The sequence below is a fragment of the Triturus cristatus genome, chromosome 4_1 (genome assembly GCF_964204655.1).
Source record: "Triturus cristatus chromosome 4_1, aTriCri1.1, whole genome shotgun sequence".
Lineage (NCBI taxonomy): Eukaryota > Metazoa > Chordata > Amphibia > Caudata > Salamandridae > Triturus > Triturus cristatus.
This window is the reverse complement of record NC_140585.1, coordinates 149,851,923-149,864,473: the sequence shown is the minus strand read 5'-3', so window position 1 is coordinate 149,864,473 and position 12,551 is coordinate 149,851,923. Positions and strand designations below refer to the sequence as shown.

General features: G+C 36.0%; 18 non-coding genes across 18 annotated transcripts; all 18 read right to left on the bottom strand.

The window, feature by feature from the left end:
* Positions 1-400: 400 nt before the first annotated feature.
* On the bottom strand, positions 401-491 carry TRNAR-UCU (transfer RNA arginine (anticodon UCU)). The gene is given in 2 exon segments: positions 401-436; positions 455-491. It is a non-coding gene; the product is annotated as a tRNA-Arg (tRNA).
* Positions 492-832: 341 nt separating this feature from the next.
* TRNAK-UUU (transfer RNA lysine (anticodon UUU)) lies at positions 833-905 on the bottom strand. The gene has a single exon. It is a non-coding gene; the product is annotated as a tRNA-Lys (tRNA).
* An 863-nt stretch (positions 906-1,768) lies between these two features.
* On the bottom strand, positions 1,769-1,841 carry TRNAK-UUU (transfer RNA lysine (anticodon UUU)). Its single transcript has one exon. It is a non-coding gene; the product is annotated as a tRNA-Lys (tRNA).
* Positions 1,842-2,300: 459 nt separating this feature from the next.
* Positions 2,301-2,391, bottom strand: TRNAR-UCU (transfer RNA arginine (anticodon UCU)). Its single transcript is given in 2 exon segments — positions 2,301-2,336; positions 2,355-2,391. It is a non-coding gene; the product is annotated as a tRNA-Arg (tRNA).
* An 873-nt stretch (positions 2,392-3,264) lies between these two features.
* On the bottom strand, positions 3,265-3,355 carry TRNAR-UCU (transfer RNA arginine (anticodon UCU)). Its single transcript is given in 2 exon segments — positions 3,265-3,300; positions 3,319-3,355. It is a non-coding gene; the product is annotated as a tRNA-Arg (tRNA).
* A 341-nt stretch (positions 3,356-3,696) lies between these two features.
* On the bottom strand, positions 3,697-3,769 carry TRNAK-UUU (transfer RNA lysine (anticodon UUU)). The gene has a single exon. It is a non-coding gene; the product is annotated as a tRNA-Lys (tRNA).
* Positions 3,770-4,633: 864 nt separating this feature from the next.
* On the bottom strand, positions 4,634-4,706 carry TRNAK-UUU (transfer RNA lysine (anticodon UUU)). Its single transcript has one exon. It is a non-coding gene; the product is annotated as a tRNA-Lys (tRNA).
* Positions 4,707-5,165: 459 nt separating this feature from the next.
* On the bottom strand, positions 5,166-5,256 carry TRNAR-UCU (transfer RNA arginine (anticodon UCU)). Its single transcript is given in 2 exon segments — positions 5,166-5,201; positions 5,220-5,256. It is a non-coding gene; the product is annotated as a tRNA-Arg (tRNA).
* Positions 5,257-5,597: 341 nt separating this feature from the next.
* TRNAK-UUU (transfer RNA lysine (anticodon UUU)) lies at positions 5,598-5,670 on the bottom strand. Its single transcript has one exon. It is a non-coding gene; the product is annotated as a tRNA-Lys (tRNA).
* A 1,396-nt stretch (positions 5,671-7,066) lies between these two features.
* On the bottom strand, positions 7,067-7,157 carry TRNAR-UCU (transfer RNA arginine (anticodon UCU)). The gene is given in 2 exon segments: positions 7,067-7,102; positions 7,121-7,157. It is a non-coding gene; the product is annotated as a tRNA-Arg (tRNA).
* A 341-nt stretch (positions 7,158-7,498) lies between these two features.
* On the bottom strand, positions 7,499-7,571 carry TRNAK-UUU (transfer RNA lysine (anticodon UUU)). The gene has a single exon. It is a non-coding gene; the product is annotated as a tRNA-Lys (tRNA).
* An 864-nt stretch (positions 7,572-8,435) lies between these two features.
* Positions 8,436-8,508, bottom strand: TRNAK-UUU (transfer RNA lysine (anticodon UUU)). Its single transcript has one exon. It is a non-coding gene; the product is annotated as a tRNA-Lys (tRNA).
* A 459-nt stretch (positions 8,509-8,967) lies between these two features.
* On the bottom strand, positions 8,968-9,058 carry TRNAR-UCU (transfer RNA arginine (anticodon UCU)). The gene is given in 2 exon segments: positions 8,968-9,003; positions 9,022-9,058. It is a non-coding gene; the product is annotated as a tRNA-Arg (tRNA).
* Positions 9,059-9,399: 341 nt separating this feature from the next.
* TRNAK-UUU (transfer RNA lysine (anticodon UUU)) lies at positions 9,400-9,472 on the bottom strand. The gene has a single exon. It is a non-coding gene; the product is annotated as a tRNA-Lys (tRNA).
* Positions 9,473-10,335: 863 nt separating this feature from the next.
* On the bottom strand, positions 10,336-10,408 carry TRNAK-UUU (transfer RNA lysine (anticodon UUU)). Its single transcript has one exon. It is a non-coding gene; the product is annotated as a tRNA-Lys (tRNA).
* A 459-nt stretch (positions 10,409-10,867) lies between these two features.
* On the bottom strand, positions 10,868-10,958 carry TRNAR-UCU (transfer RNA arginine (anticodon UCU)). The gene is given in 2 exon segments: positions 10,868-10,903; positions 10,922-10,958. It is a non-coding gene; the product is annotated as a tRNA-Arg (tRNA).
* Positions 10,959-11,831: 873 nt separating this feature from the next.
* On the bottom strand, positions 11,832-11,922 carry TRNAR-UCU (transfer RNA arginine (anticodon UCU)). The gene is given in 2 exon segments: positions 11,832-11,867; positions 11,886-11,922. It is a non-coding gene; the product is annotated as a tRNA-Arg (tRNA).
* A 341-nt stretch (positions 11,923-12,263) lies between these two features.
* On the bottom strand, positions 12,264-12,336 carry TRNAK-UUU (transfer RNA lysine (anticodon UUU)). Its single transcript has one exon. It is a non-coding gene; the product is annotated as a tRNA-Lys (tRNA).
* Between the last annotated feature and the right edge of the window lie 215 nt (positions 12,337-12,551).

Below are 12,551 nucleotides of genomic sequence, written 5' to 3'. Positions count from 1 at the left end.
TATGTTTCTTAAGATGGTTACCTGAAGAAGGTACCAAATACACTAGAATATAATAATGAATTGATATTTCAAGCATTTGAAATTTCTTCAGTAAATGTAACCTTATTTTTAGTCCTGAAGTTGCTACTATCTCATTTTTTTGCTGACGTCAAATTCATATGTGTTTATTGACATGGTAAAATTAAGGAAGGGCCCAAAATCTTACTTCCGAGTAAATTATATTTTCATCAGTACAGCTGACAATTTCCTCTTCTGCATAGATTACCCAAATTGAACGGTGTCTCTTTAAAATAGACTTCCTTTTACTGACCTTTTTTAGCAAATGATTTTGGTGAAGCAGAAGCATGCATGCATCGCTTATAACTTCTTTAAATAGTTATGAAATACACAGGGATAAAACTGACTCTGGTGGGATTCGAACCCACAGCCTTTGAATACCTTCTTGACATTCACCTAGAAGTCCAATGCGCTATCCATTGCGCCACAGAGCCAATCTGCTTGAGTGAGGTGCACAGATATTCAGAAATGAAATAATGAGCTTTGAGCTGTTGATCAACTTTATAAAGTTCATTGGATACTATAACCATGGCTATATTTTGAATATTGAATTGGGTAAAAGTTATTCACCGTGTCAAACTACATGATACAGTTGGTAAGTCTGCATAAAACTTAAGTTTAGTGTATCGTCATCTGATATATGAGACAGATGGGTTTTTCACTTCTCCATGAAAGACGTTTTTTTTTAATTTTGGTAATGGAATATCTTATTCATCATGCAGTGGAACACAAAAAGAATGTACAATCAGAATACTTTTTCTTTAAAGTAGCCGACCGCCTGAACAGGGACTTGAACCCTGGACCCTCAGATTAAAAGTCTGATGCTCTACCGACTGAGCTATCCAGGCTCTGCAACACTGCAACTAAAAATCAGCTAAAAATGATGTGGACGCACACCAACCTACACTTTAATTCTTAATATGGTTACATATATTAGCAATCAAATATGTAGAGTTTAATAATTAATTGATATTTCAAGCATTTGAAATTTCAGCAGCACACGTAATCTATTTTAAATCCTGAAATTCGTTCTATCTCATTTTCGGCTGACTTAGAAATCATGTCTCTAAATTGACATTGTGAAATTAGTAAAAGGCAAATACTATTACTAGGTACTAAATTACATGTCCAGCAGTATAACTGGAAATTTACTCTTGGGCATAGATTATGCAACATTTTCAAAGCAAACAGTGTCTGTTTAAATAGACTTTCTTTCACTGCCGTTTTGGTAAATGTCTCTGGTTATGCAGAAGCAGGCATTGTTTGTTACTGTTTCAATTAGTTATAAGATAAAGGAGGGATAAAACTGACCCAGCTAGTATTCCAACCCAAAGACTTTGAATGCTTTCTCTACATTCGCCTAGAACCCCAAGCCGCTATCCATTGCACCAGAGATCCAACCTGATTCAACAAGGTGAACAGAAATTCTCAAATAAAAAGATGAGCTATCAGCGGTTGACCAACTTTATAAAGTGATTTGGAAACTATAAGCAGGGTTCCATTTTGAACATTGAATTGGGGAAAAGATAATCAACATCTCAAACGACATGATACCGTTGCGGTAAGTCTTCTTAACTCTTGTCAAATGGTACACGACCGATGGGTATTTAATGGCTCCATTAAGAGTAACTTGCAATTACTCTAATGGGACTACTCGTTCATTGGATCCTGAAAAGAGCATGTCATTAGAGTACATTTTCTTTAAACAAACCGCCTGAACAGGGACTTGAACCCTGGACCCTCAGATTAAAAGTCTGATGCTCTACCGACTGAGCTATCCAGGCTCTGATACAGCAAACCTCAAAATCACCTAATCAAAATTTGGCAGTGTCCCAACTAACGCTATGTTTCTTAAGATGGTTACCTGAAGAAGGTACCAAATACACTAGAATATAATAATGAATTGATATTTCAAGCATTTGAAATTTCTTCAGTAAATGTAACCTTATTTTTAGTCCTGAAGTTGCTACTATCTCATTTTTTTGCTGACGTCAAATTCATATGTGTTTATTGACATGGTAAAATTAAGGAAGGGCCCAAAATCTTACTTCCGAGTAAATTATATTTTCATCAGTACAGCTGACAATTTCCTCTTCTGCATAGATTACCCAAATTGAACGGTGTCTCTTTAAAATAGACTTCCTTTTACTGACCTTTTTTAGCAAATGATTTTGGTGAAGCAGAAGCATGCATGCATCGCTTATAACTTCTTTAAATAGTTATGAAATACACAGGGATAAAACTGACTCTGGTGGGATTCGAACCCACAGCCTTTGAATACCTTCTTGACATTCACCTAGAAGTCCAATGCGCTATCCATTGCGCCACAGAGCCAATCTGCTTGAGTGAGGTGCACAGATATTCAGAAATGAAATAATGAGCTTTGAGCTGTTGATCAACTTTATAAAGTTCATTGGATACTATAACCATGGCTATATTTTGAATATTGAATTGGGTAAAAGTTATTCACCGTGTCAAACTACATGATACAGTTGGTAAGTCTGCATACAACTTAAGTTTAGTGTATCATCATCTGATATATGAGACAGATGGGTTTTTCACTTCTCCATGAAAGACATTTTTTTTTAATTTTGGTAATGGAATATCTTATTCATCATGCAGTGGAACACAAAAAGAATGTACAATCAGAATACTTTTTCTTTAAAGTAGCCTACTGCCTGAACGGGGACTTGAACCCTGGACCCTCAGATTAAAAGTCTGATGCTCTACCGACTGAGCTATCCAGGCTCTGATACAGCAAACCTCAAAATCACCTAATCAAAATTTGGCAGCGTCCCAACTAACGCTATGTTTCTTAAGATGGTTACCTGAAGAAGGTACCAAATACACTAGAATATAATAATGAATTGATATTTCAAGCATTTGAAATTTCTTCAGTAAATGTAACCTTATTTTTAGTCCTGAAGTTGCTACTATCTCATTTTTTTGCTGACGTCAAATTCATATGTGTTTATTGACATGGTAAAATTAAGGAAGGGCCCAAAATCTTACTTCCGAGTAAATTATATTTTCATCAGTACAGCTGACAATTTCCTCTTCTGCATAGATTACCCAAATTGAACGGTGTCTCTTTAAAATAGACTTCCTTTTACTGACCTTTTTTAGCAAATGATTTTGGTGAAGCAGAAGCATGCATGCATCGCTTATAACTTCTTTAAATAGTTATGAAATAAACAGGGATAAAACTGACTCTGGTGGGATTCGAACCCACAGCCTTTGAATACCTTCTTGACATTCACCTAGAAGTCCAATGCGCTATCCATTGCGCCACAGAGCCAATCTGCTTGAGTGAGGTGCACAGATATTCAGAAATGAAATAATGAGCTTTGAGCTGTTGATCAACTTTATAAAGTTCATTGGATACTATAACCATGGCTATATTTTGAATATTGAATTGGGTAAAAGTTATTCACCGTGTCAAACTACATGATACAGTTGGTAAGTCTTCATAAAACTTAAGTTTAGTGTATCGTCATCTGATATATGAGACAGATGGGTTTTTCACTTCTCCATGAAAGACGTTTTTTTTTAATTTTGGTAATGGAATATCTTATTCATCATGCAGTGGAACACAAAAAGAATGTACAATCAGAATACTTTTTCTTTAAAGTAGCCGACCGCCTGAACAGGGACTTGAACCCTGGACCCTCAGATTAAAAGTCTGATGCTCTACCGACTGAGCTATCCAGGCTCTGCAACACTGCAACTAAAAATCAGCTAAAAATGATGTGGACGCACACCAACCTACACTTTAATTCTTAATATGGTTACATATATTAGCAATCAAATATGTAGAGTTTAATAATTAATTGATATTTCAAGCATTTGAAATTTCAGCAGCACACGTAATCTATTTTAAATCCTGAAATTCGTTCTATCTCATTTTCGGCTGACTTAGAAATCATGTCTCTAAATTGACATTGTGAAATTAGTAAAAGGCCAAATACTATTACTAGGTACTAAATTACATGTCCAGCAGTATAACTGGAAATTTACTCTTGGGCATAGATTATGCAACATTTTCAAAGCAAACAGTGTCTGTTTAAATAGACTTTCTTTCACTGCCGTTTTGGTAAATGTCTCTGGTTATGCAGAAGCAGGCATTGTTTGTTACTGTTTCAATTAGTTATAAGATAAAGGAGGGATAAAACTGACCCAGCTAGTATTCCAACCCAAAGACTTTGAATGCTTTCTCTACATTCGCCTAGAACCCCAAGCCGCTATCCATTGCACCAGAGATCCAACCTGATTCAACAAGGTGAACAGAAATTCTCAAATAAAAAGATGAGCTATCAGCGGTTGACCAACTTTATAAAGTGATTTGGAAACTATAAGCAGGGTTCCATTTTGAACATTGAATTGGGGAAAAGATAATCAACATCTCAAACGACATGATACCGTTGCGGTAAGTCTTCTTAACTCTTGTCAAATGGTACACGACCGATGGGTATTTAATGGCTCCATTAAGAGTAACTTGCAATTACTCTAATGGGACTACTCGTTCATTGGATCCTGAAGAGAGCATGTCATTAGAGTACATTTTCTTTAAACAAACCGCCTGAACAGGGACTTGAACCCTGGACCCTCAGATTAAAAGTCTGATGCTCTACCGACTGAGCTATCCAGGCTCTGATACAACAAACCTCAAAATCACCTAATCAAAATTTGGCAGTGTCCCAACTAACGCTATGTTTCTTAAGATGGTTACCTGAAGAAGGTACCAAATACACTAGAATATAATAATGAATTGATATTTCAAGCATTTGAAATTTCTTCAGTAAATGTAACCTTATTTTTAGTCCTGAAGTTGCTACTATCTCATTTTTTTGCTGACGTCAAATTCATATGTGTTTATTGACATGGTAAAATTAAGGAAGGGCCCAAAATCTTACTTCCGAGTAAATTATATTTTCATCAGTACAGCTGACAATTTCCTCTTCTGCATAGATTACCCAAATTGAACGGTGTCTCTTTAAAATAGACTTCCTTTTACTGACCTTTTTTAGCAAATGATTTTGGTGAAGCAGAAGCATGCATGCATCGCTTATAACTTCTTTAAATAGTTATGAAATAAACAGGGATAAAACTGACTCTGGTGGGATTCGAACCCACAGCCTTTGAATACCTTCTTGACATTCACCTAGAAGTCCAATGCGCTATCCATTGCGCCACAGAGCCAATCTGCTTGAATGAGGTGCACAGATATTCAGAAATGAAATAATGAGCTTTGAGCTGTTGATCAACTTTATAAAGTTCATTGGATACTATAACCATGGCTATATCTTGAATATTGAATTGGGTAAAAGTTATTCACCGTGTCAAACTACATGATACAGTTGGTAAGTCTGCATACAACTTAAGTTTAGTGTATCGTCATCTGATATATGAGACAGATGGGTTTTTCACTTCTCCATGAAAGACGTTTTTTTTTAATTTTGGTAATGGAATATCTTATTCATCATGCAGTGGAACACAAAAAGAATGTACAATCAGAATACTTTTTCTTTAAAGTAGCCGACCGCCTGAACAGGGACTTGAACCCTGGACCCTCAGATTAAAAGTCTGATGCTCTACCGACTGAGCTATCCAGGCTCTGCAACACTGCAACTAAAAATCAGCTAAAAATGATGTGGACGCACACCAACCTACACTTTAATTCTTAATATGGTTACATATATTAGCAATCAAATATGTAGAGTTTAATAATTAATTGATATTTCAAGCATTTGAAATTTCAGCAGCACACGTAATCTATTTTAAATCCTGAAATTCGTTCTATCTCATTTTCGGCTGACTTAGAAATCATGTCTCTAAATTGACATTGTGAAATTAGTAAAAGGCCAAATACTATTACTAGGTACTAAATTACATGTCCAGCAGTATAACTGGAAATTTACTCTTGGGCATAGATTATGCAACATTTTCAAAGCAAACAGTGTCTGTTTAAATAGACTTTCTTTCACTGCCGTTTTGGTAAATGTCTCTGGTTATGCAGAAGCAGGCATTGTTTGTTACTGTTTCAATTAGTTATAAGATAAAGGAGGGATAAAACTGACCCAGCTAGTATTCCAACCCAAAGACTTTGAATGCTTTCTCTACATTCGCCTAGAACCCCAAGCCGCTATCCATTGCACCAGAGATCCAACCTGATTCAACAAGGTGAACAGAAATTCTCAAATAAAAAGATGAGCTATCAGCGGTTGACCAACTTTATAAAGTGATTTGGAAACTATAAGCAGGGTTCCATTTTGAACATTGAATTGGGGAAAAGATAATCAACATCTCAAACGACATGATACCGTTGCGGTAAGTCTTCTTAACTCTTGTCAAATGGTACACGACCGATGGGTATTTAATGGCTCCATTAAGAGTAACTTGCAATTACTCTAATGGGACTACTCGTTCATTGGATCCTGAAAAGAGCATGTCATTAGAGTACATTTTCTTTAAACAAACCACCTGAACAGGGACTTGAACCCTGGACCCTCAGATTAAAAGTCTGATGCTCTACCGACTGAGCTATCCAGGCTCTGATACAGCAAACCTCAAAATCACCTAATCAAAATTTGGCAGTGTCCCAACTAACGCTATGTTTCTTAAGATGGTTACCTGAAGAAGGTACCAAATACACTAGAATATAATAATGAATTGATATTTCAAGCATTTGAAATTTCTTCAGTAAATGTAACCTTATTTTTAGTCCTGAAGTTGCTACTATCTCATTTTTTTGCTGACGTCAAATTCATATGTGTTTATTGACATGGTAAAATTAAGGAAGGGCCCAAAATCTTACTTCCGAGTAAATTATATTTTCATCAGTACAGCTGACAATTTCCTCTTCTGCATAGATTACCCAAATTGAACGGTGTCTCTTTAAAATAGACTTCCTTTTACTGACCTTTTTTAGCAAATGATTTTGGTGAAGCAGAAGCATGCATGCATCGCTTATAACTTCTTTAAATAGTTATGAAATAAACAGGGATAAAACTGACTCTGGTGGGATTCGAACCCACAGCCTTTGAATACCTTCTTGACATTCACCTAGAAGTCCAATGCGCTATCCATTGCGCCACAGAGCCAATCTGCTTGAATGAGGTGCACAGATATTCAGAAATGAAATAATGAGCTTTGAGCTGTTGATCAACTTTATAAAGTTCATTGGATACTATAACCATGGCTATATCTTGAATATTGAATTGGGTAAAAGTTATTCACCGTGTCAAACTACATGATACAGTTGGTAAGTCTGCATACAACTTAAGTTTAGTGTATCGTCATCTGATATATGAGACAGATGGGTTTTTCACTTCTCCATGAAAGACGTTTTTTTTTAATTTTGGTAATGGAATATCTTATTCATCATGCAGTGGAACACAAAAAGAATGTACAATCAGAATACTTTTTCTTTAAAGTAGCCGACCGCCTGAACAGGGACTTGAACCCTGGACCCTCAGATTAAAAGTCTGATGCTCTACCGACTGAGCTATCCAGGCTCTGCAACACTGCAACTAAAAATCAGCTAAAAATGATGTGGACGCACACCAACCTACACTTTAATTCTTAATATGGTTACATATATTAGCAATCAAATATGTAGAGTTTAATAATTAATTGATATTTCAAGCATTTGAAATTTCAGCAGCACACGTAATCTATTTTAAATCCTGAAATTCGTTCTATCTCATTTTCGGCTGACTTAGAAATCATGTCTCTAAATTGACATTGTGAAATTAGTAAAAGGCCAAATACTATTACTAGGTACTAAATTACATGTCCAGCAGTATAACTGGAAATTTACTCTTGGGCATAGATTATGCAACATTTTCAAAGCAAACAGTGTCTGTTTAAATAGACTTTCTTTCACTGCCGTTTTGGTAAATGTCTCTGGTTATGCAGAAGCAGGCATTGTTTGTTACTGTTTCAATTAGTTATAAGATAAAGGAGGGATAAAACTGACCCAGCTAGTATTCCAACCCAAAGACTTTGAATGCTTTCTCTACATTCGCCTAGAACCCCAAGCCGCTATCCATTGCACCAGAGATCCAACCTGATTCAACAAGGTGAACAGAAATTCTCAAATAAAAAGATGAGCTATCAGCGGTTGACCAACTTTATAAAGTGATTTGGAAACTATAAGCAGGGTTCCATTTTGAACATTGAATTGGGGAAAAGATAATCAACATCTCAAACGACATGATACCGTTGCGGTAAGTCTTCTTAACTCTTGTCAAATGGTACACGACCGATGGGTATTTAATGGCTCCATTAAGAGTAACTTGCAATTACTCTAATGGGACTACTCGTTCATTGGATCCTGAAAAGAGCATGTCATTAGAGTACATTTTCTTTAAACAAACCGCCTGAACAGGGACTTGAACCCTGGACCCTCAGATTAAAAGTCTGATGCTCTACCGACTGAGCTATCCAGGCTCTGATACAGCAAACCTCAAAATCACCTAATCAAAATTTGGCAGTGTCCCAACTAACGCTATGTTTCTTAAGATGGTTACCTGAAGAAGGTACCAAATACACTAGAATATAATAATGAATTGATATTTCAAGCATTTGAAATTTCTTCAGTAAATGTAACCTTATTTTTAGTCCTGAAGTTGCTACTATCTCATTTTTTTGCTGACGTCAAATTCATATGTGTTTATTGACATGGTAAAATTAAGGAAGGGCCCAAAATCTTACTTCCGAGTAAATTATATTTTCATCAGTACAGCTGACAATTTCCTCTTCTGCATAGATTACCCAAATTGAACGGTGTCTCTTTAAAATAGACTTCCTTTTACTGACCTTTTTTAGCAAATGATTTTGGTGAAGCAGAAGCATGCATGCATCGCTTATAACTTCTTTAAATAGTTATGAAATACACAGGGATAAAACTGACTCTGGTGGGATTCGAACCCACAGCCTTTGAATACCTTCTTGACATTCACCTAGAAGTCCAATGCGCTATCCATTGCGCCACAGAGCCAATCTGCTTGAGTGAGGTGCACAGATATTCAGAAATGAAATAATGAGCTTTGAGCTGTTGATCAACTTTATAAAGTTCATTGGATACTATAACCATGGCTATATTTTGAATATTGAATTGGGTAAAAGTTATTCACCGTGTCAAACTACATGATACAGTTGGTAAGTCTGCATAAAACTTAAGTTTAGTGTATCGTCATCTGATATATGAGACAGATGGGTTTTTCACTTCTCCATGAAAGACGTTTTTTTTTAATTTTGGTAATGGAATATCTTATTCATCATGCAGTGGAACACAAAAAGAATGTACAATCAGAATACTTTTTCTTTAAAGTAGCCGACCGCCTGAACAGGGACTTGAACCCTGGACCCTCAGATTAAAAGTCTGATGCTCTACCGACTGAGCTATCCAGGCTCTGCAACACTGCAACTAAAAATCAGCTAAAAATGATGTGGACGCACACCAACCTACACTTTAATTCTTAATATGGTTACATATATTAGCAATCAAATATGTAGAGTTTAATAATTAATTGATATTTCAAGCATTTGAAATTTCAGCAGCACACGTAATCTATTTTAAATCCTGAAATTCGTTCTATCTCATTTTCGGCTGACTTAGAAATCATGTCTCTAAATTGACATTGTGAAATTAGTAAAAGGCAAATACTATTACTAGGTACTAAATTACATGTCCAGCAGTATAACTGGAAATTTACTCTTGGGCATAGATTATGCAACATTTTCAAAGCAAACAGTGTCTGTTTAAATAGACTTTCTTTCACTGCCGTTTTGGTAAATGTCTCTGGTTATGCAGAAGCAGGCATTGTTTGTTACTGTTTCAATTAGTTATAAGATAAAGGAGGGATAAAACTGACCCAGCTAGTATTCCAACCCAAAGACTTTGAATGCTTTCTCTACATTCGCCTAGAACCCCAAGCCGCTATCCATTGCACCAGAGATCCAACCTGATTCAACAAGGTGAACAGAAATTCTCAAATAAAAAGATGAGCTATCAGCGGTTGACCAACTTTATAAAGTGATTTGGAAACTATAAGCAGGGTTCCATTTTGAACATTGAATTGGGGAAAAGATAATCAACATCTCAAACGACATGATACCGTTGCGGTAAGTCTTCTTAACTCTTGTCAAATGGTACACGACCGATGGGTATTTAATGGCTCCATTAAGAGTAACTTGCAATTACTCTAATGGGACTACTCGTTCATTGGATCCTGAAAAGAGCATGTCATTAGAGTACATTTTCTTTAAACAAACCGCCTGAACAGGGACTTGAACCCTGGACCCTCAGATTAAAAGTCTGATGCTCTACCGACTGAGCTATCCAGGCTCTGATACAGCAAACCTCAAAATCACCTAATCAAAATTTGGCAGTGTCCCAACTAACGCTATGTTTCTTAAGATGGTTACCTGAAGAAGGTACCAAATACACTAGAATATAATAATGAATTGATATTTCAAGCATTTGAAATTTCTTCAGTAAATGTAACCTTATTTTTAGTCCTGAAGTTGCTACTATCTCATTTTTTTGCTGACGTCAAATTCATATGTGTTTATTGACATGGTAAAATTAAGGAAGGGCCCAAAATCTTACTTCCGAGTAAATTATATTTTCATCAGTACAGCTGACAATTTCCTCTTCTGCATAGATTACCCAAATTGAACGGTGTCTCTTTAAAATAGACTTCCTTTTACTGACCTTTTTTAGCAAATGATTTTGGTGAAGCAGAAGCATGCATGCATCGCTTATAACTTCTTTAAATAGTTATGAAATACACAGGGATAAAACTGACTCTGGTGGGATTCGAACCCACAGCCTTTGAATACCTTCTTGACATTCACCTAGAAGTCCAATGCGCTATCCATTGCGCCACAGAGCCAATCTGCTTGAGTGAGGTGCACAGATATTCAGAAATGAAATAATGAGCTTTGAGCTGTTGATCAACTTTATAAAGTTCATTGGATACTATAACCATGGCTATATTTTGAATATTGAATTGGGTAAAAGTTATTCACCGTGTCAAACTACATGATACAGTTGGTAAGTCTGCATACAACTTAAGTTTAGTGTATCATCATCTGATATATGAGACAGATGGGTTTTTCACTTCTCCATGAAAGACATTTTTTTTTAATTTTGGTAATGGAATATCTTATTCATCATGCAGTGGAACACAAAAAGAATGTACAATCAGAATACTTTTTCTTTAAAGTAGCCTACTGCCTGAACGGGGACTTGAACCCTGGACCCTCAGATTAAAAGTCTGATGCTCTACCGACTGAGCTATCCAGGCTCTGATACAGCAAACCTCAAAATCACCTAATCAAAATTTGGCAGCGTCCCAACTAACGCTATGTTTCTTAAGATGGTTACCTGAAGAAGGTACCAAATACACTAGAATATAATAATGAATTGATATTTCAAGCATTTGAAATTTCTTCAGTAAATGTAACCTTATTTTTAGTCCTGAAGTTGCTACTATCTCATTTTTTTGCTGACGTCAAATTCATATGTGTTTATTGACATGGTAAAATTAAGGAAGGGCCCAAAATCTTACTTCCGAGTAAATTATATTTTCATCAGTACAGCTGACAATTTCCTCTTCTGCATAGATTACCCAAATTGAACGGTGTCTCTTTAAAATAGACTTCCTTTTACTGACCTTTTTTAGCAAATGATTTTGGTGAAGCAGAAGCATGCATGCATCGCTTATAACTTCTTTAAATAGTTATGAAATAAACAGGGATAAAACTGACTCTGGTGGGATTCGAACCCACAGCCTTTGAATACCTTCTTGACATTCACCTAGAAGTCCAATGCGCTATCCATTGCGCCACAGAGCCAATCTGCTTGAGTGAGGTGCACAGATATTCAGAAATGAAATAATGAGCTTTGAGCTGTTGATCAACTTTATAAAGTTCATTGGATACTATAACCATGGCTATATTTTGAATATTGAATTGGGTAAAAGTTATTCACCGTGTCAAACTACATGATACAGTTGGTAAGTCTTCATAAAACTTAAGTTTAGTGTATCGTCATCTGATATATGAGACAGATGGGTTTTTCACTTCTCCATGAAAGACGTTTTTTTTTAATTTTGGTAATGGAATATCTTATTCATCATGCAGTGGAACACAAAAAGAATGTACAATCAGAATACTTTTTCTTTAAAGTAGCCGACCGCCTGAACAGGGACTTGAACCCTGGACCCTCAGATTAAAAGTCTGATGCTCTACCGACTGAGCTATCCAGGCTCTGCAACACTGCAACTAAAAATCAGCTAAAAATGATGTGGACGCACACCAACCTACACTTTAATTCTTAATATGGTTACATATATTAGCAATCAAATATGTAGAGTTTAATAATTAATTGATATTTCAAGCATTTGAAATTTCAGCAGCACACGTAATCTATTTTAAATCCTGAAATTCGTTCTATCTCATTTTCGGCTGACTTAGAAATCATG